The 24,011-nt window shown below is 35.0% G+C and overlaps 1 long non-coding RNA gene and 1 other non-coding gene across 2 annotated transcripts in view; one reads left to right on the top strand and one right to left on the bottom strand.

The window, feature by feature from the left end:
• Positions 1–24,011, top strand: part of LOC142874970 (uncharacterized) — a 140,533-nt gene that overhangs the window by 5,777 nt on the left and 110,745 nt on the right. The gene's annotated exons all lie outside the window — the stretch shown is intronic.
• On the bottom strand, positions 10,062–10,185 carry LOC142875341 (U6atac minor spliceosomal RNA). The gene has a single exon (XR_012922726.1). It is a non-coding gene; the product is annotated as a U6atac minor spliceosomal RNA (small nuclear RNA).

The following is a 24,011-nucleotide window of genomic DNA, read 5'->3' as shown; positions in this document are numbered from 1 at the left end:
TAATGTAATAAATGTCCTGAAATGCCACCCAAACATAAGTTAAGACCTTGACAATAATTTAAACTTCAAAATATGGTCCTTCCATTTATTTCTTTTCCCCTACTTCTATTATTCATAACTATTATTCTGAATTTTCTTTTCTTTTTGTATAGTCTTATTGCTATCTTATGTATTCCTAAAATGTATATATTTTTATTTTAGATGCTTTTCACTTCAAAAAGTTATCATTATGCATATCATCTTTTGGGACATGTTGCTAAGATTGATCTATACCATTATACTCTGATTACTATATAATGAACCATTTTGTGAATGTACTTCGTTTTATTGATCTATTTTTTAGTTGATGGGCATTGGGTTGTATCCAGAGCTTTGTTATTTGTGGACAGTGTTGTTATGTATATTTTTATAGATGTTTTCTATCATACATGTTCACAGGTTTTCTTTGGACAGAGCTCATGTTCTTCATTCCTATGCTATACCACTTTCCCCCATGGCTACATTTAGAGTCATTCAATCATTCAACAAATATTTGTTGAGTACCTACCATTTGCCCAGCCTTGTTCTAGGTGCAAAGAGAAAGACACAAAAATCCCACTTTCGTGGGGCTAATGGGGAAGACAGAAAAGACTCAAATAAGTAAATAAAGTAAAGTATAGGTTACTATGCTTTACTTTATTTACTTATGAGTAAAGCATAGGTTACTTTCTTTCGTTTGTCACTTTGCAGCGAATGCTATAGCAGTTCTAAACTCTTTGCACATGAGTTTTAATCCTCTAAATCTTTGCTCATTGTTTACTTTGCATAAAATATCCTTTGAGCTCTTACTTTTCTAGCTAACTTTTGTTTCCTTTTGTCTTTGAAGATTCATGCCACATATTACCTCCCTCATAGAACTTTAGGGGTTCTACCTCAATGACTGGGATAAGGGCCACTTTTTGCACTCACATTAGTCATTATCATATCTCTCTTCCACTTTCCCGTGTCCTCCAGAGTTTCAAATGAAATTTTACTTATCTTTAAATAGCTCTAGTGACCAGTGTGATTACTAGCATATAAAAGATGTCCAATAGATGATTATTGGGGGAAAAAAAAACCCTGAAGTGATTCTCCAAGTTCTGGGACTATATCTTGTATAGGAGTTTATTCTTGGGATTGTTTTTTGTCTAAAAAAGAGTTTTAGTTCTGTATAACGATTGTGGAGTGGTAGTTATGATTAGAGAGTCTCTTCATTTATGAAAAGCAAATGCCATCTGGTCATGTCCTTACTCAAAGGAATGAGACCACCTTCTCATTAATTCATTCAAGAGACATATTGTTCAAAGGTGGTCATTAATGCCTGTGCCTTTTGCACAGGAGATCAAATGGATTTAGAAAAGAAACTTCAATAAAGTGGTTTAAAAAGCAATGTCATTTAATGGAAAGAGCAATGCCCTAGAAGTCACCCAGAAGACCTTGGTGATGTTATATGTAGAGGGGAATGGGCTTATGTAATAGTGCAGACAAAAAATTCACAGTGTTGGAGAAGGTGATCTGAAGGACAGGAGAATAGATGTTCTACAGCTGCTCTTTTCATCAACAGATATTTTTCATATTTAGGAGAAAGACCTCCCTAGATATTTAAACCTTAACCTGGTCCAGAGTTTAGAAAAGCTAATACTTTTAATCTTTTGATCCCTATTCATAACTGAAGATATCAGCTCTCTTTCACATACCTGTTTTTCCTTTACCTTAACAATCCTTTTGATAGTGAAAGGAGAGAGTCTGCAGGCCTCCCTCGTTTACTTCCTAGTCTGGACTGCAATGAAGGATTATATCAAAGAAGACGACATTGATTTGCAAGCAAAGTAATGGGAATTAGGGGACAATCTTTTGAGAGATGGAGATGATGTTTTCTCAGGGCCAAGAAGATGAGGAACAGAGAAGAAAACGGGGAAGATATCTGCAGAAAGAGGGTCCTAGAATGCAAAAGATGGGCAATGAGAAATTGCTATGGTGTATGTATATGACCAGAAATTTGGCTTGAAATACACATATAACAGCCTTGCGTGTTCTTAAAAGATAAAATAGGTTTGGTCTCCCATGTGGAGTAAGGCAAAAAAGAAAGGAACAGGGGGTGCCTCAAAAGCCAAAATGAGAATGAGAATCAGAGAGTGGGAGCAAGAGACTAGAGAGCTTTAGATCAGTAAGACTATAAGCACTCCAAGGACTCCCTGGACTTTCTGCTACTGCTGAGTTGCATAGTACTGGAGCTGTTTTATTTGCACATTAAAGGAAAAGGTGACCCAGGATGACTGGAGTGCTTGAAGACATTGAGGTGGTAGATATTTGGATTAAGCTTAGAATTGTAATAGGTATTCATGACTGAATAGGCTTAAAGAATTGCATGTTGTTAAGAATGCTGAATACACCCAGGATGCTTCAGTGTGGTCCTGAAAAGTGTGAGCATAGAGGTTTAATGATGTCAGCATCCTACAGATTTCCTTTTCTTAAAAAAAGTAGACTTTTTGCTTTTATTTTAGAAACACATTTTAAGGTACTAGAGCTCAGTATTAGAGGTGACTAGAAAAGATAACTTTATTCAAATGATAAATGCAATGGAATATGTAGTCTTTTCTTAAGATCACCTAACATTTTGATTTTTGAAATCCCATATCCAGACAAAAAAAGATAGCCACTGCATTTTCCCATTTATATTCATTAGGATAAGTTTGGCGGCATGTGACTGAAACCCACAAATACTGAAACCCCTCAAATAATAATGGTAATTAATTAGTAGTTGATTTTTCTTTCACAGAAATGGAAAGCGGCCAGAGGCTGGTACCCCCCCCGCCCCCCCCCCCCCCCCCCCGTCTGTCAGAGATTCAGTTTCTATCTTCTGGCTTCATTATCAGCAATACTTGTCTTCTCATCTGCGAACCATGATGGCTCCTTAAGGTCTAGCCGCCATGTTCTCATTTCAGAGTGTGTGAAGAACAAATGATTTGAAAAGGGTATGTCTCTTTAAGAATATCCTGGAGTTTTGACTTTGGACTTCTGTTTACATTCCACGTAGAATATAGGCTGAGAAACGTTGCTTTATTCTGGGTTGCCTTGAACCCAATTTAAAATTAGGGATTGGGAGCAAATGTATAGTTTCTGCTGCCATGTCCTATATAGTCTTAATCCTGGAGCTATATTACCCAGTGGAGATACCATTGACAAGGAACAATCAAATGGTGAGCATAATTGACAGGTCATTAGGAACCAAATAGCATTCAGTGAATGATTTTAAAATAGTAGCTAAACAGATGTTAGTTATCACTATGTTATAGATAGGACAGGAGGGGGAGAAGATTGTGAGAGGGTGAAGGAGACGGAGAGGGAAAGAGAAATAGAGAATGGGTTCTTTGTGACTTATCTATTAAGGGAATATTTAAAGAGCAAGGCATACTTCTTTCTCTAAAATATTGATTTTTCATTTTAAGTTGGAGCCAAATATCAATATAGGTAAAATTGGTAGTTCCCAGAACTGATGAGAATTCACAGAGCTTAACAAAATGAATGCATGGCTTGATCTTATTGCAACATATTTACAGGGAAAAGAGTATTGATCAACTCGCTTTAGGACACCACCTGTAAATTACTATTGTTTGAAATAGCCTTATTGCCAAGAAGTTTATGTATGCTATATTTTGTTCATTGTAAGGGAATTCAGACTTTGTATTATTTTGGTCATTATAAGAGAATTCTCAAAACTTAGCCAGTTTTGAGAAATGGCCTGATATTAGGAGTGTCAGGAGGATATGTTTTAATATGTAATATATGAATCCTGGGTTCTTATCTTACCTCAGTTGCTGAAAAATGGTTTAATTTATAAAAGAGTACAATATCTCTGCCTCAGTTACACCCTTAGGAACATTAAAAGTATTAGGCCTTGTTCATTTTTTTTATGCACAGAGGAAGAGGATGTTTTAAAAAGTCACTTTATTGTTACATGTTTGATTATCAAAAGGTAAAATCTACCCTTCCTGAAAGTAGAATGATTCCTACAGTATTTTCACCTTTGTTCTTCCTTTGACTCTCTTTAGAGCTAGCTTTTATTATTTTGAATCACAATTCATAAAAAACAGCCTGTAGCTACAACAGAGTCTAAAAGCATTCATGCTTTAATTGCTTCACATATAACATTTAGTAATTACTAAGTTGACACATTTCATTTATCTAAATTTACCCAGCTATAATGAAAGCTGCCCACATAAGTTTCTATTGTGAATGGCAAATACACAGTTACACCATAACTCCACTTATTTTGGAATAGCCCCAAAGAAACTTACATCTAGTTTTTATATACCTTGAAACTGCAAACCATAAGGAGGCTCCTATATCTATTTTGAGGTACTGAGGATTAGAAAAAATAGAGTTTACCTTGTTAAATTAAATTCTAGGGGAAAGAATTAGCAGAAAATCTATAATAATGGTTATAAGTGGGTTGTGTCTAAGGTTATTTTGTTTTTTATTTAGTTAGTTTTGCAGGATAGTAAAAAGTTAGATTCAGACAATAAATTCCAGGTATCTAAATGCTTAAAAGAAGAGTTCAGGAAAATACAAAATAAGAGTCCAAAATTCCAGAGCTCTTTCCCAGATATGGAGAATGTAATTTAAAAGAATCTGTTAACATTTGACTTAGGTTTGAAATATATTAGTACTAATCTTTTATAGCACATTCATAAAAACTATATAATTAGTAGGATAAGTGCCAAATGAGTGCTAAAGATACAAATAGACTAAAGAGTTTTATAGATAGAAAGGAGGAGGAAGCCACCATAAAGGGGCCTTCTGTTGAATCACAGCAGATAGATGAATCAGATATAGATTAACAGAGAAGGTGGAGAATAGCATTCCTGGAAGGTGCAATGAAGGAGCAAGGGCTTACTAATAGGAATGAATACGATATATTTTGATTTCTGTGAAAAACAGAGTGTTCATCCTAGGGGAGAATACAAATGGGAGTGATTAATTTGGTCGGCATGTTGTAGATCTTGAACTTGGTCCACTAGCCCACGGATATAATCCCAAGTATTTGATCTAGAAAAGATATAATAAAAGTGGTATTGGGGATGATTAAGCTGCAAGTACTGCATGAGACAGCGATATCATCAGTGGATGGTAAAGATCACAGTGAGTTTCAAACTTGCCGAAGTTAAAATCAACTGGGCCAATTGTTAAACCCATGGGACCTAAAACAGTGCCTGGAGCATAGCAGGTACTCAATATATACATGTTGAATTGAATTGTTTTTTTTACCACTCGTGAGTCTACTCAAATGCAGGTGTTATTTGCTCAGGGTTTATAAGTGATCATCATCATAGATGTTGTGTTTTAATAAGAGAGGCTAGAAGACTACTAAATCTGGTAAAATTCAAATAAAAAGAGTTATAACATAGAATTGATTCATTCATATATCCATTCAGTTGATAATTCATCCATACATTTATTCATTAATTCAGTTAATAAATATTGAGCATGCACCATATGCTTAGAACTCTTTTGTGTGCTAGGATATAAAGGTAAATGAGATATACAAAGTCTCTGGTCTCATGAAACTTATATTTTCATGTGAGGGACAAATAATAAACATGTGTGTAAAATATTACAGCATAATAGAGAATATATTTGCTCTTTTTCTTCCAGATCCTAGCACAGAACATCAAAAACTCTTAGAATTTCCGGAGTGATAGGGGTGTCTTTGTTATGCTAATGAGAGGACTAATGGTGGGCCTCTAGATAGCTTTGGAATGGAAGACTGGTGACCAGAAATGCCCAGCATGTGATTAGAGAGTTGGAACTTTGGACCAGCCCAACCTCTAGGAATAAGGGGGAAGGAGGAGGAGTAGAGATCCAGTTTAATCACGTGGCCAATCATATAATCAATCTTGCCTACAAAAAGAAGCTCCAGTAAAAACTCTGCCCACTGAGGTGGAGGTTGGTGAGCACACTGATGTGTGGAGAGGGTGATGTGCCCTGATTCCATGGGGAGAGGGCATGGAAGCTCTTTTCAAATCTCTCCTATATGCTTTATAATAAAACTGTAATATTAAGCATAACACTTTCCTGAGATGTTCTAGTGAATTATTAAAGCTGAGGGGATTATGAGAACTCCTGAATTTATGGCTAGTAAGTTAGAAGGGAAGGTGGGCTAGGGATCCCTAAAGGGTGGCTGTCATCTGAAATAAGGATACTCTTACGGAGGACTGAGCCCTTAACACGTGGGGTCTACACTAACTCCAGGTAATTGGTGCCAGAATTGAACTGAAGTGCAGTACACCCATTTTGGGGTACAAACAGAAAAACAACAAGAAATGCATGTGTGTGCGTGTATTAGATGCTCTTAAGTGTTAGGGGTGTTGCATTTTAAGATAGATACCAAATAGTAAGGATGATGTTTAATAATCTTGGTAAAATCTGACCTGATTTCTTAGAATATGTCATAAGAAGGACCATCTAGTATACCATTTTTTAATTATTGGCCCTTTAGAGGTTGCTTTAAGGAGAGAATAAAACATGAGTTAGAGCTTGAGGAACTGGTAATATTTAGATAGACAGAAAAGGAAAGGTAGGAATAAAAAAGTATTCTGAAGTCCTTACAAGTGCTAGAGTGAGACTTTTGGATGTCTAATGTTTATATTCTTCAAATATTTTCCATAATGGGCCACCCAAATAAGATGGGCTTCCTGATGTCCAGGAAGTGATAAAGAGAATAAAAGTTTTGGTAATGTTATTATTACTAATTACAGCAATGCTAATATTCATTCCTTGCTTGTTACAGTTTGCAAAGGTGTTTTATATATTATCTCATTATTCTTAAAATCACACTCTGAAGTAGATTATTATTTTCTGCAGTTTTATGAATTAAAAAACTGATGTCCAGACAGGTTGAAAGATTTGTCTGTGATTTTGATGGCTGGAAACAGACTGAGTTTCAAACTCATGTCTTTTAACAAGAGATACATGTTCTCTATTCTATACCAAAGCTTTCCTTTAAAATTCAGGGCTGTCAATGTTTTGCTTATTTTATTTTATTTGTGTGATGGTTCATTTTAGGTGTTCACTTTACTGGACTAAGATGGCTGGTAAAGCATTATTTCTGGGTATATCTTTGAGGGTGTTTTTGGCATTTGAATCAGTGGACTGAGTAAGAAAGATTCTCTACTCTTACCTAATGTGGGTGGGCCCCACTCAATTCACTGAGGGCCCAGATAGAATAAAAAGGCACAGGAAGGGTAAATTCATTCACTCCCTCTCGGAGCTGGGATACTCATTCTCCTGACCTTGAACATCAGAACTTCAGGTCCTCTGGCCTTTGAACTCTGGAATTGCACCAGCAGCCACCCAGGTGCTCAGACCTTTGGCCTCAGACTGACAGTTCCACCATTGGCTCCCCTGGTTCCCAGACCTTTGGGCTTGGACTGAGACACATTGCTGGCTTCCCTGCTTCTCCAGCTTGTAGACAGCCTGTCATGGGACTTCTCAGCCTATAATCTTGTGAGCCAATTCCTCTATTGAATCCCCCTTTTTATCTATCTATCGATCTCTATCTATCTATCATCTGTCTATCTGTCTGTCTCTTATTGGCTCTGTTTCTCTGGAGAACCCAGACTAATAGAGTTTGGTTTGCTTTTCTCATTTTTATTTAGCTGAATTAGCAAAACTCCAAATTGTTATTGAATAGCATAATTAATGGGTCCTAAAGGACGAATGAGACAGAATCTCTAATTCTACTTCAAGAGGAGTATCCTGTTTCTCATTGACCATTCAAGTCCATACCATAAGGGTCCAAAATAAGAGGATACCTGTGGACCAAGGAATGAAACAAGATTTCTTTCAACATTGGAAAGCATTTTGTCAGTTTTGGACCCAAAAACAACGTCTGTAACTGTGAACTGGAGTTGAGAACTGGGGCCCTTTTAAAAGAATGATTCCGCTAGAAAATATTTTTGTTTTCTTTACCTTGGGAAGCATCCTTCGGTTTAAGTAAATATAAGTGCACTAAACCTGTGAATTTTTATCAGGTGTTTTGAAACTGAGTGGGATTTTGCCAAGTTTCAGGGGCTTGGTAGATTCTCATTGGTTAATGTTATGAATAATTCCTCTTTGTAACAAGATAGAAGACACTTGTAGTGTACTCAGTCATTTCTATTAAACAATTTTCCTTTGAATAAAATCAATTTTAAAAATATCTTGATAGTGAATTTTTCTTATCTTTCAAGCCTCTGTAGCTGAGGTGAGGAACTTGAAAATGATTTTCTTACAGTAGAAATTTACTCAATGTTAAACATACACAAGAAAGCAAATTTACTAGTTTTCTTTAGAAATAAACACAGAAGCAAATGAAATGTGTCAATGTGCTCCCAATTAGCACATTCATTAAGGACCATTTTGAACATAGCAATGAACTTTTTGCTTCTGATTGAAGATAGAATTCACAAGGATAAATCTGCCAAAGTTGCCAAATTATAGGGTTCAGTGAATACAACTAATAAAATCATTCACCACCTACATGAAAATGAGAAATATAAATCTAAAAAACCCGAAAAACATCTTTCGTGTAAGTGTATGTTTTTCTTTGAGGAAATGCCAGGTAAAAATTAATCTCAAACACTAACATGTCTTCATCTGGTTGATTTGTTTGGTCAGGAGTTTGGGTTTGAGGTTTCTTTTTGTTCAGACAAGGGCGACTCACGTTAAACCTAGAATGAAATGAGAGACTCTTTTATTTTGAGTTTATCAAGTGCTGCTCAACACTGCAGAAATCACACGCAGAGCTTTAGGCATGTTAACCAGGGATGTGAGCTGGTTAGAAGAAACAGCTTTAATGGAAAACACAGTAGAAGTGGAATACCAGAAACTGATACCTGTTAAGTTCAACTCTCTTACTGGTGATAGGGACAATAGTGTGATAATAGAAGTAGGTGATGAAGATGATGATGATGATAGTTATTAGTAACGGTTTCTATTTATTGAATTCTTGATTGGACAATATTTTGAACAGTGTTTATATATATATATATATCCCTTTTTGTACCTTTACCACCATGAAAGAAATCATTACTATTCTCTTTCTTCAGAGGAGGAAACAGTATATACCAATATAGTTTTTGTGGAATTCAGTACTTTTACGGTCATTAAGTCCTTCCCTCCACTTCCCACAAGCTTTCCTTTGCCTGGAAGGCCATCTCTCTTTTCTATCAATCAGTGTGTCTTTTTATATTGGCTAATCAAGAAGTGTTGACTGCCATGACTGTCTAGTATTGAACTTAAATAGTTCCTCAACATAACTTTGGTTCAACATTTTTTTAGTTACGTTTTCCATCCTCCCACTCAAAGTTCTTCAAAAATTAGAGAACACCTTCCATTTCTTTTGAATCCTCCCAAGACTCTCTTGTACAATGCTCTCATTGGAGTAGAAACTCAATAACTTTTGTTTTTCAGTGAGATGAGCATCTTCCATGTTTTTAAATTATTTCTGAAAATATGAGATTCCTCTGCCTCCCTTGGTAACAAATCCCAAGATCTATCAGCATTAACTGTCACAAAATTTGCCCTTGATTCTTATTGGAGTCACTCATGCCATTCCCTGTCTTCTCTGAATCTTTTAAACATTCCCTATGTAATAACCCTTTGCATACTTTTTATGTGTTTTATATCAATATCCTCCTTCAGCTGCTCTTCAAGACAAACTAAATGGGTCTTCAAATGATCCTTACAGATTTCTTTATGTTTAATATCAATATCTCCCTTTGAGTTATCTTCAAAAAATTAACTTCAGAGAAAACATATGAACCTAAACAAAATCTAAATTATTATTCTAGTTCTCTTGTATTTTTATTCATAGAAATGCCATGAAATACTTACATTGTCCAAAATGGTTGTAATGATTAGTTTTGAAGTTAGTGACTTATTGCAAGGCTCCCTGAGCTTGGATTTTCTAAAAGCTATATTCGTAGATATTTCTTTTTTTTTTTCCGTAGAAATTTAGGTTTTAGTTTTCCTATAACAATTTTTTTTGTTTCTTTAAATTTAAACAATGGTTAGGTGCCACAAAGTAGGTGGCAATGACTCAACTGTGTATGTGTTGTTGTCAGGCCTGGGATCTCTTCCATCCTTGTCAAGGGAGTGCTAGTCTTCTCTCCTTTCATATAACACTCTCACAACTTTTGATTAAAAGGGGAGAAGGGAAATAAATTAGAAAGGTGCCTGACTACTTCTACCTAGAAATGTTGAACTTTTTATTCCAATTTAGGTGTGTTTTTGCCTAGGAATATAGAATCTATGCTTACAAAGCTAGGTTTTCTTATGGCAATAGATTGAGGTATTGGGGCTTATAATGGATATGTTTCAGTATTTTCCCTGAACAGACCCAGCCCCTAATCCCTGTTTTAAAGTGTTCCTTTTAGTGTCACATTGCAAAATTAATCTTTCCATTTGCTTCACTCCACACCGTTTAATACTGCTTGACTCTACATAAAGCACCGTGACATGAGCTTTAAATAAAAGCTGGATATGGCCAAGTTGTGTGCACATTGTGTTTGGGATTAAGAAACTAAATTCGACAGGTAATGGAGTCGGATTTAACTGCTCCATGATGCTAAACTGTGAGGTGTCATGTCAATCATCTGTCCAGAGATATTCGCTATGAAAGGAAAGTGAGATGTATTTCAGATGCCTAATCACACAAGTGAAAGGTTAGCTCCTCAAGGAAGGAGAGTGGGCAGACTGCTACTCTTCATCTCTCTCTAGGGGAGTCTGGGAGTTAAGGCCATCATACAAATAGGCTTATTTGCTTGAGGATTAGCTGGGTTTCCTAGGAGACACGATAAAGAAACTTCTGCAACAAATGGCCAGTTCCTCATATTAAATAAAGGGAAAACAAAACTTGAAAGCAGTGAGGGAATGAATGTGGAACCTTTACAGAGTGTTTCCTACCTATTTAACAGAGAAAGCATGTCAGGTATATAAGAGAAATAGATTATGAAATATTTCTTGCTAAGAGAGTAAACAATAACATTAAGTACTTGTTCTTATCCTTGATGGCCAGGAAGTTTTCAACTCAATTTTATATTCAATCACAATAACTGTATTATTTTAATTCTTTGATAAATTTTATTCTGTCTTTGTGCTATAATTTAATATTTTTCCCATCTATTTTAACTGTGTTTTTTCCAATGTACTTCTTTCTTTGAAGGAGGTAAGATACAATTAATAAATGACAACTAAAATGTCCTCTGAAAATACAGATTATCTGTCTATCCATCTATCTATTCTGAAGGATGACACAAAGAGTGCTTGGAACTAAATTGCTGAAGTCTGTCATTACACATTTAGTCCAGAGACTCAACTTGATGTGTAGTGCTTTTACTGCGCAGTTCCCATTAACACTGATTGTCCAATTTAGTGCTTCATTAATGAGCCATAGACCACTTGTAAATTTCCGACTTACAGAATCAGCCACATTTAAAGTTTTATTCTCTTGGAAATGTCTTCACCTGACAAGCTGATAATAAATACTTTGTATTCTGTCATCCACTTAACCCTTCTGCCATGTCAATTTGGGTTATTGTCAGTTGGCATTGTCTTTTTTAAAAGTGCATCTAACATTTACAGCAATAATAATTATAAGAGCAAACATTTGTATGATGCTTACTGTGTGCTAAGTTCACTGTCATTTATTGATGACTTATGATTTCCCAGGTGTGCTGTTATGACAATGCTTCACATATTAACTCATTTAATGCACATGACACTGTGATGTTGCTACTCTTACTATTTCCATTTTATTGATAGAACAACTGAGAGGTTAAGTAACTTGCTTAGGGTTACAAATCTGGGAATTTGAACTGGGAAAGCCTAGCTCTAGAGCACGTCTTCTAAAGCCCAATCTTATAAACTAAGTATTAATGTATATTCATCCCTAGGAAGTGGGAAAGGACTTTATAAAAGAAAAAAGAATGGATGAATTTGCCTACAATATACAAAGCAGCTCCACAACAATCAACCTTACATAAAAGGTTTTGCTTTTTGTTTTCTCGATAGAACTTTTGGTGACTATACACACAATTATTTCATTAGCTCCAAGGCAGCATTGTGTGTACTGTCTTATATTCAGAAATTGACAATTTGTAGATAAGCACTGATTTAGAATAAAACAATTGAAACTTTTTGTCATTGAAAATCATAATATTGTCAGTTGGGTCAACACACTTTCACGGCAATAAGTGATGAATATGCAAATTCCACTAGCAGTTGTAATCAATCAAGTAAGTAGAATGAATAAAAATATATAAAAATGTTTGTAAGTCATTTGAGAACTTGACTTTGATTAGCAAAAAACCCACATAATTATTTTCTGCATGAAGCCAGAAGAAAAAGTAATTATATCTGGAATGTGCTTTTGCCCAATTCTGCCAGTCAAAATCATGCTCATTCTTCAAAGTCCATGTCTTCAGAGTAGCTTTCCTGATTCCTCAAGTCGTCTACGGTATTTTGTGCTTCTTTGACATTTCCTCTAAAACAGCGACTTATATATTAGCTTTTCATGTATTTCTCTTATATACTATTTTGTAAATTCTCTGAGGGCAAAGACAGTATCTTCTCTACCTTTGTACATATTTATAAGCAATCAATGAATGTGCACTGATTGATTGGCAGCCTCAGGTGGTCTCCAGTGGTTTTCTACCTTTGAATTGGATCATTAATACACTAGGAAACCAATCTGTAAATGAAATTTATTCTAACATTTGTAATGAATGGATAGAACCTAAAATTATTAGAGAAAATTAAAATAAAAAAGTAATTACACATGGACAGCCTAATAAGGACTGCTGCCTCATCTTGCAAGGTAAGTTGAGTGAGTAAGTTCTTAGCAGAGAATCAGAAATTATCTGTTGCAAAATATAGACTAGAAATAGTTTCCTGATGAGCTAAAGATTTTCTTATCTATGTAACCAGAAAGAAAGTAACCTAAAATATACCTAGTTCCACATCATCTACAAACTAGGAGTGATAATGTATCATGAGAAATGAAGGAAAGTGACTTAATGACAATTGCAAGCAAAAGTCAGTTGTCTTAATGACATATACTATATATAATGAGAATTGGAAGGTGAGACCACCATATCATAAATGACCCTTAAATTATTCAAAAGTGAGGAAGACATTATGTAATAGAAAAAATATTTAAATAACTAGAAGAGCAAATTGTTTGAAACCTCAAATATAATGGAAATTATATATCCTGAATTACTACCCAACTTGTTTTGATCTTGGTTTAACAAAAAACCTTCAAATTATCAAGTTGACTTTCCACATTCTTTGATATTGTTTGTGGGTATCCAGATTTTAGACTTAATTGTTTCACTTTGGATTTATAAACCTATTGATCAGTAATCCTTAGGTTAATTGTCTGATTTATCAGCAATTCTCTTTAAATAATGGATAATGTGAATCAATTGATGAAATCTGTTCATTCCCAAGTGATAATCCCATCCCTGGCCAACACTCTTGCCACAGTGCATGCACAGAGCTGTGTATAATTTTCTTGGATCTAGTTTAGGGCACAAGACATATGCACAAACACTCTCAGGAGTTTCCTCTGTGTTTTTATTCATATTCAGCAAGACCACGGTAGTCATTCTCCTTTGGGCAAGGCAGTTGCCAAATACCACCATTATGTCTGGGCAGATTGTTTGGGTCCTCTAAAGACAGTCTCAGAATATCATTTGGCTTTTACTCAATTACAAATAATTTGCTGCATCCTTCATTTCTGCTTTTCCAAAAGTCTCTCACATCAGATCTTTTTATAAGAAAACAGAACTTTTCTCCCAAGGACAGAGCACATCTTGAATGCACAATGATATATCTTCTCCCGAGTTTATCTTTTAAATATAACATGGAGCATGTGTGTACCCTAGGCTCATATTTTTGTCTGTCTTTATAATCCCTTTTAATTACTATTTTTATAATATTTCTTTATTTTAATATTAAAAGAGTATCTCATTAAAATTCTTGGTTGCATTTGATAACAGCTAAGTAGCCAGTGCTTGATAAATGACTTTTGCAAAGATAGAAACAATGTGAACAGCCTCAGAAGCTATCATGAAAGACAGAGAGAGTCATGAAGAATCATTGGGATGTGCCTGAAAAAGATTCACCATTTTCCACAATGAGAGAGAGGTGAGTTCTAGAAGAAGTGGAAATCTCTAAAGGCCACCCTTGAACTTTTATATTGCAGTAGATGTGGTAAAAGGCACAATATTGAAGCTATTAAAATTTAGATTGGTTATGTGATTTGCACAGAAAACACAGTGATTTTTTGAGTTGAAAATCCTTTGGGAATAAGTCTGATGCCAGAGAGAATGTGTAACTTAGAAACAGAAATGTACATTTCCTCCCTAGGGTGGAAGGAAGGGAATAGAGAATGTTTTTTAAAGTGCCTTTTGCATTTACATCCATAGGAGGTGGGAGGAAAAAAAAAAAACAACACTCCAATTTTCTAGTCTGGTTCATTAATCATATTAGCAATGTTTAGGGAAAACACAAGACAGAATGAAACACAGTTCCAACTGGCACAGTGCAGCATTTAGGATTTCTAGAATATAGCATAAGACTCAAAAAATACACTGTAAATAATTTCCAAAAAGGAAGAAGCCTTAATAATTCCAAGAATTCAGTATTTTAAGGCTCTGAGTTCATTTTTAAAAACAAACTTGCAAAAATATATGGGAATATAATAAGATTTGAAAATTTTATAAATATTTTATATATAATAAAATATACTCAAATTATTAAAAATGTTAGAGATAGCTACATAAAAGAAAATATGTATTGTATTTATGCTGAATGATAATTTATTCATCTGGTCCATGGCTTTGCTGATCAGCTTTATGTGGCTTACTACTAAATTTATCAATATATCTCTAATCATTTTTCCTCAAAATTCAGGTTTATGTTTCAACTATTCCTACTTAGTTTTGCTGCTATTAGTATTTCTCTCATCTCAACCACAACTCATTATCTTTCTGACATCCCAAGTTGACGTCCCTCCCTAATTTTCTTCACTGAAACTGGCTAAGCCGTTGTCTGCATCTCCCAGAGTTGGAACCTTGAACTTAGTTTTGACTCCCAAGTTGTGTTCAGATCCATCTCACAAAAATTCACTAAATCATTTTTAGTTCTACCTGTGAACGTCTCTTCCCTCCATTTCTCTTTCTACCTCCACTACTACATGTTTTTGAGCTACTACTGAAGCTTCCAAACTGATTTTCCTGAATCTAGTCTTTCCTGCCCTTGTCTATTCTTTCACTACCCTCAATTAAATCTTACTGAAACATTAATGTCGTGAAAAATTTCCTCTGCCCAAAAGCATTTAGAAGTTTTACTTTGCTGTTGGGGTCAAGCTGAATTGTTTTCTTTATGGTCTTCAAAAACCTTGATAATTTGGTCCTGTCTTCAAGGAAGTAAAGTCTAATTCAAGAATACAAAAAACATGCATACAAGATGATTATATGAAGAATTATTAATATAAGAGCCAGATGAAGGATTCAGATGATAACTATCCATACGTTATGAATTGAGGGAGAATTAGAACACATACCTCTTGCTCTACTAATGTTTTTCCTATCCGAAGTAGACTATTTATTACTTATTTATATATTTAACTACTTATTGTTTTATATTATTGTTTGTTTTATATGTGTATGATTTGAACCCTAATGCTACATAAGCTCTTTGACATCATGATATATACTAAATACAGATGCTCATTGACATATGATGGTGTTACCTCTCTATAAACCCTTCATAAGTTGAAAATATTGTAAGTAGAAATGCATTTAGTGACCTAACCTACCGAACATTATGGCTTAGCCTAGCCTACCTTAAATGTGTTCAGAACACTTTCAGTACAGTGTTCAATAAAATACATGAGATATTCTTGAATTTTTTTTTCTCTAAAATAGGCTTTGTGTTAGATAATTTGGCTCAGCATTAAGAGAGAGTATCATACCACATAATGCCTGGGAAAAGCTCAAATTAAAAATTTGAAATATGGTTTTTACTGAATGCGTACCTCTTTTGCAATACATTATAAATTCCCAAAATTGTGATTTGGGGACCATTTGTACTCAATAAGTGAAATCTGGATTGAATTAAAGAACAAAGACATTTATCCATTAATTATAATATCAATAATTATAATAATATATAATTATAGCACAATATTCATTGAGGAAATTGCCATGAGTCTTTAGCAGAGACTGGTAAAATAGTCTAGCCTATCATACTTTAATGATGAGGTACACATAGCATTGTAAGCAATCCCAAGAGCATACTTATTAAACTTTTTAAGAGTATACTTATACTTCTTCTCATATGGTATATTGAAGTGGTTTAATAATGGATAAAGGAATGTTGAGATAATATTTTGGTAAGATGATGCATCTTAGTGATTAAGAGCATAGGCTTTGGAGTCAAAACTGTTTAGATACCATGCTTGTTTTTCCTTGGGGAAGTCTAAATTTTCATTTGCTCATATGCAAAATTGGATAATAATTTTATATGTTATTTCACGTATTTATATGTGCAATGTGTACAAAATATAATTTATTATTATATTTTCTTAGGTAATTTCTGAGAATACTTACAAATGGAAAACATAAAGTAGTTGTTAAGAGAAAAGTAATTGGAAATAGGTGAATACATATGCTGGTGTGATTCTATCTATGACTATTACAATGAAAAATAATATGTACAAACAAAACTAAGAAATTCGATTTAAAAAAAGTCATTAAGCTTTAATGATGTTTTAAGTTATTAAAGCATATTATAGGAAGATTATTGTTTTAGCGGGTAGATCCTGCTTTTTCATGTATTTCATTCATTGAGGTACATTAATTTACACATATTCAGATACAATTATTGATTATCAATTATGTGTAAAACATTCTGAACAGTGCCTGCCTTCAGAGAACTTGTCATTAAGTAAGTAATTGTTAGATAACAATTCTGATTAATGTATGAGGAGAAATGCTAGATTCTATGAGCATGCATATGAGAAAAACCTTGGTTACCTGAGGGAATCAGAGAAGGCTTCTCAGAGGAAGTAAAATAAAGGATGAAAATCATTTATTAAGAGATAGCCAGGAAGAGAACTACATATGCAAAGTGCCCTGGATGCAAGAAGACTTGGACCTCTGAGAGACTGAGCTGTGCAGTGTGGCTGAAGGGGCAGAAGTAGGGAGTTTAGTGTGTGACAAGTGGGAAACTGAGTCAGGGTCTAATCTATGGAGGCCTTACCATCCAACTCAGGGATATTGGACCTTGTTCTACAAGCAACCGGAAGACAGTGAAAGGTTTGAAACAGAAGAAAGACTAGACTCTTGTCCCATTTCAATGTTTGCTAAATGCAGGCGCCCTCAAACTACGGCCCACGGGCCACATGCAGGTGTTTTTGCCCATTTGTTTTTTACTTCAAAATAAGATATGTGCAGTGTGCATAGGAATTTGTTCATAGTTTTTTTTAAATTATAGTCCGTCCCTCCAACAGTCTGAGGGACAGTGAACTGGCCCCCTGTTTAAAAAGTTTGAGGACCCTGGCTAAATGAATAAGTGAATTGCCGTGTTACTATTAATTTCACTTTTCTTGTCTTTAAGAGGTAATACCAATGAATCATGAAGTTATTCCAGGTAGAAAATGGGATAATTAGTGAAAGCTTTTATAATATAAACAAAACAAGTTGAAAGAGAGTGAGTGAGCAACAGCACACAAGAGACAAAGATATAGAATAAGAATGAGAATAAGGATGCATAAAGCACTGTTTATAAAATGTGGCCCATGGCCTTGAAATATTTACAATTTTTACCTATAACAATGGCACCATTCTACAAGGCTTGCGATGTTAGGGGTGGAAAGAAGAGTTTAAAAAAGTTGTGAATGACAGACAAGAATACAGGGATTAAAAAATCCCATTTATGGAAATAAGGAGAACATTTTTGTGTTACTACTGTAAAAAATTTTAGGTATTTGAGTTATCTCATTTCAGTTGCAAAAAGGGAACAAAATATGCTAGAATGATAAATAATTTCATTATTTTCTTTTTGGAGGGGTATGGATACTTCTTAATATATAAATTGGAATCTCTATACAGAGTGATTATGGCAGGCCCATTGAAAGGTCTACTTAGAAAAATTTTTTTCTAGAACTTTAAATTTATATCCACATTTTACAATCAGAAACTCATAAGACTATACAGGGAAAGCAATGAAAATCTATTTACTTTGGGTCACTGACCTACAATAAAGACAGCACCTAATTGTTTTGGTCAAATGGGTCTTTCTGCCCAGTTATAAAAGATCTCTTGAGCAAAACCTGTTTTATTGAGATTTTCAGGATGAACTGCCAGGTCTGAAGAAAGCACTAAGCCAAAGTTCAGAGTAATTAAGGTTACAATCCCTGTGCACTATAGAAACAAGAAAGACCCCAAGAGAACAATGTCGAAGATCATGCTGATACATTGACTTGTCCTGAAAAGACTGTAAAGGATTTAACTGGAATAATCCTAGATGTATTTATAGAGCACCCATTAGGTGACTGGCACTGTTCCAAACAAACCTTCTGGGTGGTGGAAGACTGGTTGTTTTCTGCAGAGAGAAAAATTGATTTCCTACCTAGGATCAACTTTATGGGGAGCATGCTATTTGTTTTATTTATGGCTTGAACTCAGCTCCCTGCTGTAATAATTCAAATTCTGTAGGTACAAACCTCCTTCTTATTTAGATATTGACTGGAAAGGGCCTCAGCTTAGAGTTGGCCTTGCAGTTAGTTGCAGGGGGTTTGGATTTATGCTAATGAATGGGGCTGAGGCTTTCAAGGATTTGCTTTCATTACTAAACCCTCAGGACACTACTTTCCAAGACTCTTGGTTGGACTTCACTATAGCAGAAGTCTATTTGCTCCATGCTGAAGGCTATTTAGTAGGCTCAAAACAAAATTAAATAAAGAAAAACTTAATGGAAAAGTTTGGTTTCTTTTTTTTTTTTTAATTTCAGCATATTATGGAGGTACAAATATTTAGGTTACATATATTGCCTTTGCCCCACCCGAGTCAGGGCTTCAGTCGTGTCCATCTTCCAGATGGTGTCCACAGCACCCATTAGGTGTGAGTATACCAATCTCCTCCTCCTCTTTCCCACCTACCCAACACCCGATGATGTTACTACTATATGTGTACATAAGTATTAATCAATTAATATCAATTTGATGGTGAGTACACGTGGTGCTTGTTTTTCCATTCTTGTGATACTTCGCTTAGTAGAATGGGCTCCAGTTCAATCCAGGATACTACAAGAGGTGCTAGATCACCATTGTTTTTTGTGGCTGAGTAGATCTCCATGGTATACATATACCACATTTTATTAATCCACGCATGTATTGATGAGCACTTGGGTAGAAGTTTGGTTTCTTAATATAAAATTCTGTATCTGAGTAAAGAAGGAATGTTGAGGAAACTCAGGAAGCATATTCATGGAGAGATGAAACCATGATCTTACCTTGGGACTCAGAAATTCCAAATTAACCTCAACTAAATTGGAAATTTTATAAATTTTTAAATTATGGGCAATTGACTTATATAGTCCAAGTAGCTAGATTTGAGAATGCACAATATCAAAGAGTTTTGGTATTTTTCTAAAGGAAAAAACCTAAGTGGAGCCTTTAACTTAACATTCCTGAAGCTTATATGTTCTCTTTACTGACAGCAGGAAGTCCCCAGTTCTCAATAGGGACAGACATGTTGCTGAACTACAATAAGGTTATGGACACATCTACTTGGACATAAATCATAAAATTTGAGAGAGACTACATAACCAGATATGATGTAATTGACATGCCATATGAACCATAAAGTCCTTCAAATATGTAAATAATAAGTATCACTGTGGTGAAAAATGAGTATTTCTTTTTTAAGATATAAATTGATTCTGGAATTTTTGAATGAGTTTATAATTATATAAATAAGATTAAAGCTTTATTGTCTGGTCATTAATTGCTATAAACATATTATTATTTTTTCCTACTTAGAGAACATAGTCACCTTAATTTTTAAGTCCTTTCTCTATGTGCTTTATATAACAGTAAACAATACTTTTAAATTTATTTGCATGTTTGGAAAATATTTACAAATTTCCCAACCTCTTAAATTTTTGAGTATTAATATATTTAACTTACTCTCATTTTTCTCATGGATTCTTTTGAAGAAGGCCATGATATGATATTGCTTCTATTTCTATCCTTCATAAATTTATACCCAGCTAGAATATGGGACCACACCAAAACTATCTTCTTCTTTTTTGCAACCCCATACATTACTCTTAAATATTAAATTAGCAATCTTATCCATTTTCTGGATAGGTTATCTAATTTTATCATTGCCTTTGGAGTGACCAAAAATATTCAATAATCTGTTGAAGATTTACTGCTAATAGAAAGGCTGAAGAATGAGTCATCACAAACCATTTATTTTAAGACCTAATTTCAAATTTCTGTGTTAAAAGTAGTGAGTGAAAAGAATGTCAATAGGCAGCACCTCTCCCTGGAAATTTAGCACATTAGATAGGAAATGACACTAATACCCAACTCCTAAGAGGGCAGAGGCATAAAATTCTTTTAAAGTCACAAGTAAATTCTGAGAATCTATTCTAAATTTTCATAATGTATGCCTGATGTGGTATAACAGTGGTCAGCAAACATTTTCTTATAGGAATAGACAGTCAATACTTCAGGCTTTTAAAGTCATGTGGTTGGTCTCTGTCACATCTCACCTCTGCCCTGGTAGCAGGAAAACAGCCATAGACAATACGTAAATGTATGTGCGTGATTGATTGTGTTTTAATAAAACTTTATTCATAAAAACAGGCATTGGCCTGGATTTGGCCTGTAGGCAGTAGTTTGCTGACCTTTGTGATATAATATATTTTAGTTAGAACTGAAAAAAATGAAACATTGTTTTTGAATAGTTTCTGCTGGCTCAGGTTTATGAAGCCTACAAATTAACCATTAAGAAATGGTTTGAATATTGCCTTTGCCAAAATTTCAGTTTCTTTATTCGTAAATAACATGGCTTTTTACCTATTTCAAATATGATCATATGTCTACAGGGCACAGAACAATGCAGTCACATAAAAGACATTCAACAAAAGCATTGAATGAAAAAAGCACTTGCTAAAGTTGCTGTGCAAAATTCTGCTCTAATGTACTACTTCTCTACAGAATGTGTTTATTAAAATATATTTTTATTATAACACTTATTATATTGTCTTATAAGTTATAATTTGACTTCCTTCTTTAGAACATGGGTTCCTCAAGGGCAAGTTCTATGTATGTTTACTTTTGTATTACTAGATTCTAGCATACTGTCTTCCTCACTTACTATCTTTTAAATGAATGATCATGTTGCATATAGTCCACCTTGGCAGGCCTAAGAATTTTCCAGGCACCATAAGGTCAGGGGCAATTTTTTTCCCATTTTTCCTCTCAGCTTTATTAAGTTATTTGACAAATAAAAAGTGTATACATTTATGGTGTATGATGTGATGTTTTGATTCATGTATACATTGTGAAATGATTAAATAAAGCTAATTAACATACCCATCACCACACAAACTTATTATCATTATTATTATTTGGTGGTGAGAACATTTGAGATCTAATCTCTTAGTAATTTTCAAGTACATAATACATTATTATTAACTATAGTCAACATGCTGTACAATAGATCTCACCGTCCTATTCCCTAGTCCCTCACTTCCTCATTAAGGGACCTTTGTTTTATAAATCACTCACACACAAATCCTTATCTCTGAGACTGCTCTGGGAAACTAGAAGATATGAGTGAACATTCAGCTAAAGAAATGTTTGCTCTTGGTCTTCTTTCTCCTCTCCCCGCCCCTCCTTTCCAATCTCTGCTCTTCTCTCCCCTCCTCACACTGACTCTGCATCCTTCATTGATATTTTCTGGGCCACACACCATTCGTGACCTATGCCATTTTGGGTGGAAATGGTCTTTCAGCACCTTAGCAGCAGGAAGGATTTCACTATAGCTGTTTCTTTGGCAGGAACAGTGCAGCTTCTGTGTTGAGTTCAACCTGAGAAGTGCTTCCCCACTGGGTAGAAGCCATGGATTGTATAGCACTGCCTGTTTCATGCTATTAAATATCTGCTTGGGCTCAGTAGTATTTGGTTTTAAAACTTTTTCCCTAAGTATATATTTTTATTGAAGTATAACACACATACAGAAAAGCGTACAAATCATAAACGTACAGCTCAATAAATGTTGAAAAGTAAACAGAACTGTGTGGCTACCACCAGGTCAAGAAATAGAACATTACCAGCCCCCTGGAAATCAGATCCTGCTCCTCCCTGGGTATTACATGCCCTCAAAGGTGACTGTTATTCTCACTGCCATCTGGAGTGTATAGTGAAGAATTAATCTCACTTAAAGAGAGGTCTGGACTTTACCCTCGATTGCTAGGTGATCTCTAGGCCTCTGGAAGTGTCCTGTCTGATAGCAGGGTCTTTGCTTGCCTGGAGACTTTGGCCACCAGAAAGTCTAACAATGTGATTTATGATGGGACTTTGGGACAGATCAATTCTGATCTCTGGAAAAACTGGAGATTAAAGGTATTGGCCCAAACCTACAGGATAGCCTAAAGGTCCACCATGCAGGCAGTATGTGATCAAGCCCCAACAAAACTCTGGACACTAAAGGCTCCAGTGAGCTTCTCTGGTTGGCTATTCTCCACGTGCAAGGTGACAAGTTCATTCCAGAAGAGCAAAGCATCCCTGTGGATGAGGAACCTTATCATTTGGAAACCTTCCTCTCTATGAACCTCTTCTGTGGCTGGTTCTAATTTGTATCGTTTCACTTAATAAAGGTATAATCATAAGGAGAGCTATTTCCTGAATTCTGCAAGTCCTTCTAACAAATTATAGAATCAGACTGTAGTTGTAGAGACCCATGGACTTGCAGTCAGCTGGTCTGAAGTGTGGGTGATCCTGGGGACCCCCAAATTGTGGCTGGTGTCTGAAGAGAGTGAAGTCTTGTGGTGACTGTGTGCTTTACCTTTCCAGTTTGCCTGACTCATTGCAACTTTAGATAAGCTTGAAATTATTTTTTCAACTTTATATGAATGGAATCATACAACATATCCACTTTCATTTCCTGGCTTTTAAAAACAAACATGTCTATGTTATGTGTACCACTAGTTTTTTCTCTATTTTTTATATTGATTCCATTATATGAAGGCACTACACTTTATTTTACTGTTAATAAATACTCAGTTTGTTTCTAGTTTGTAGTTTGTTTTTTTTTTTTCAAAAAGTGATTCTTTTCTGAACATCCTTGTATATGTCTTTTGGCAGACATCACTTGGGTATATACCAAAGAGGGAAAATGCTGGATCAGAGTAGGTTGGTGAGTCCAGCTTTAGGCAATTCCATGCAACATTTTCCAAAAAGTCTGTATGAATTTCCACTCACTTCCACCAGAATTCTGGTTGTTCCAGATTCATATCACCCTTGTCAATACTTGATATTGTCTGTCTCTTAAATTATAGCAGTTCTAAGGTGCATGAATACACTCAACACTGTACCAACAAAAACAATCATATGGCCATTTGTTCAAGTATAAGAATTCATAGAAAATGTCCACAGAGATGGCCATGAAATGACAGGTTGCCTGAGAAAGGTAGAGGAGAAACACAGATAACTCCAACAAATAGGCATTTGCTTGGAAATTCTCTGTGGAACTGGTTTTGCAACACAGTCAAAGATGCTAAGCATGATTTCATCAGTGCTCTGTAACTGGCCAGATGTGAGGATGCTAATTGGAGATATCAGAGATGACACTTTTTTTTTTTTTTTTTTTTTGGTGAGAAGATGTAACATTGTCCATTCAATTTCTTTAATAGCTATAGGATTA

Source organism: Microcebus murinus, chromosome 13, assembly GCF_040939455.1.
Source record: "Microcebus murinus isolate Inina chromosome 13, M.murinus_Inina_mat1.0, whole genome shotgun sequence".
Classification (NCBI taxonomy): domain Eukaryota; kingdom Metazoa; phylum Chordata; class Mammalia; order Primates; family Cheirogaleidae; genus Microcebus; species Microcebus murinus.
Note: the sequence above shows the minus strand (reverse complement) of the source record. Positions and strands in the feature narration are given on the sequence as shown.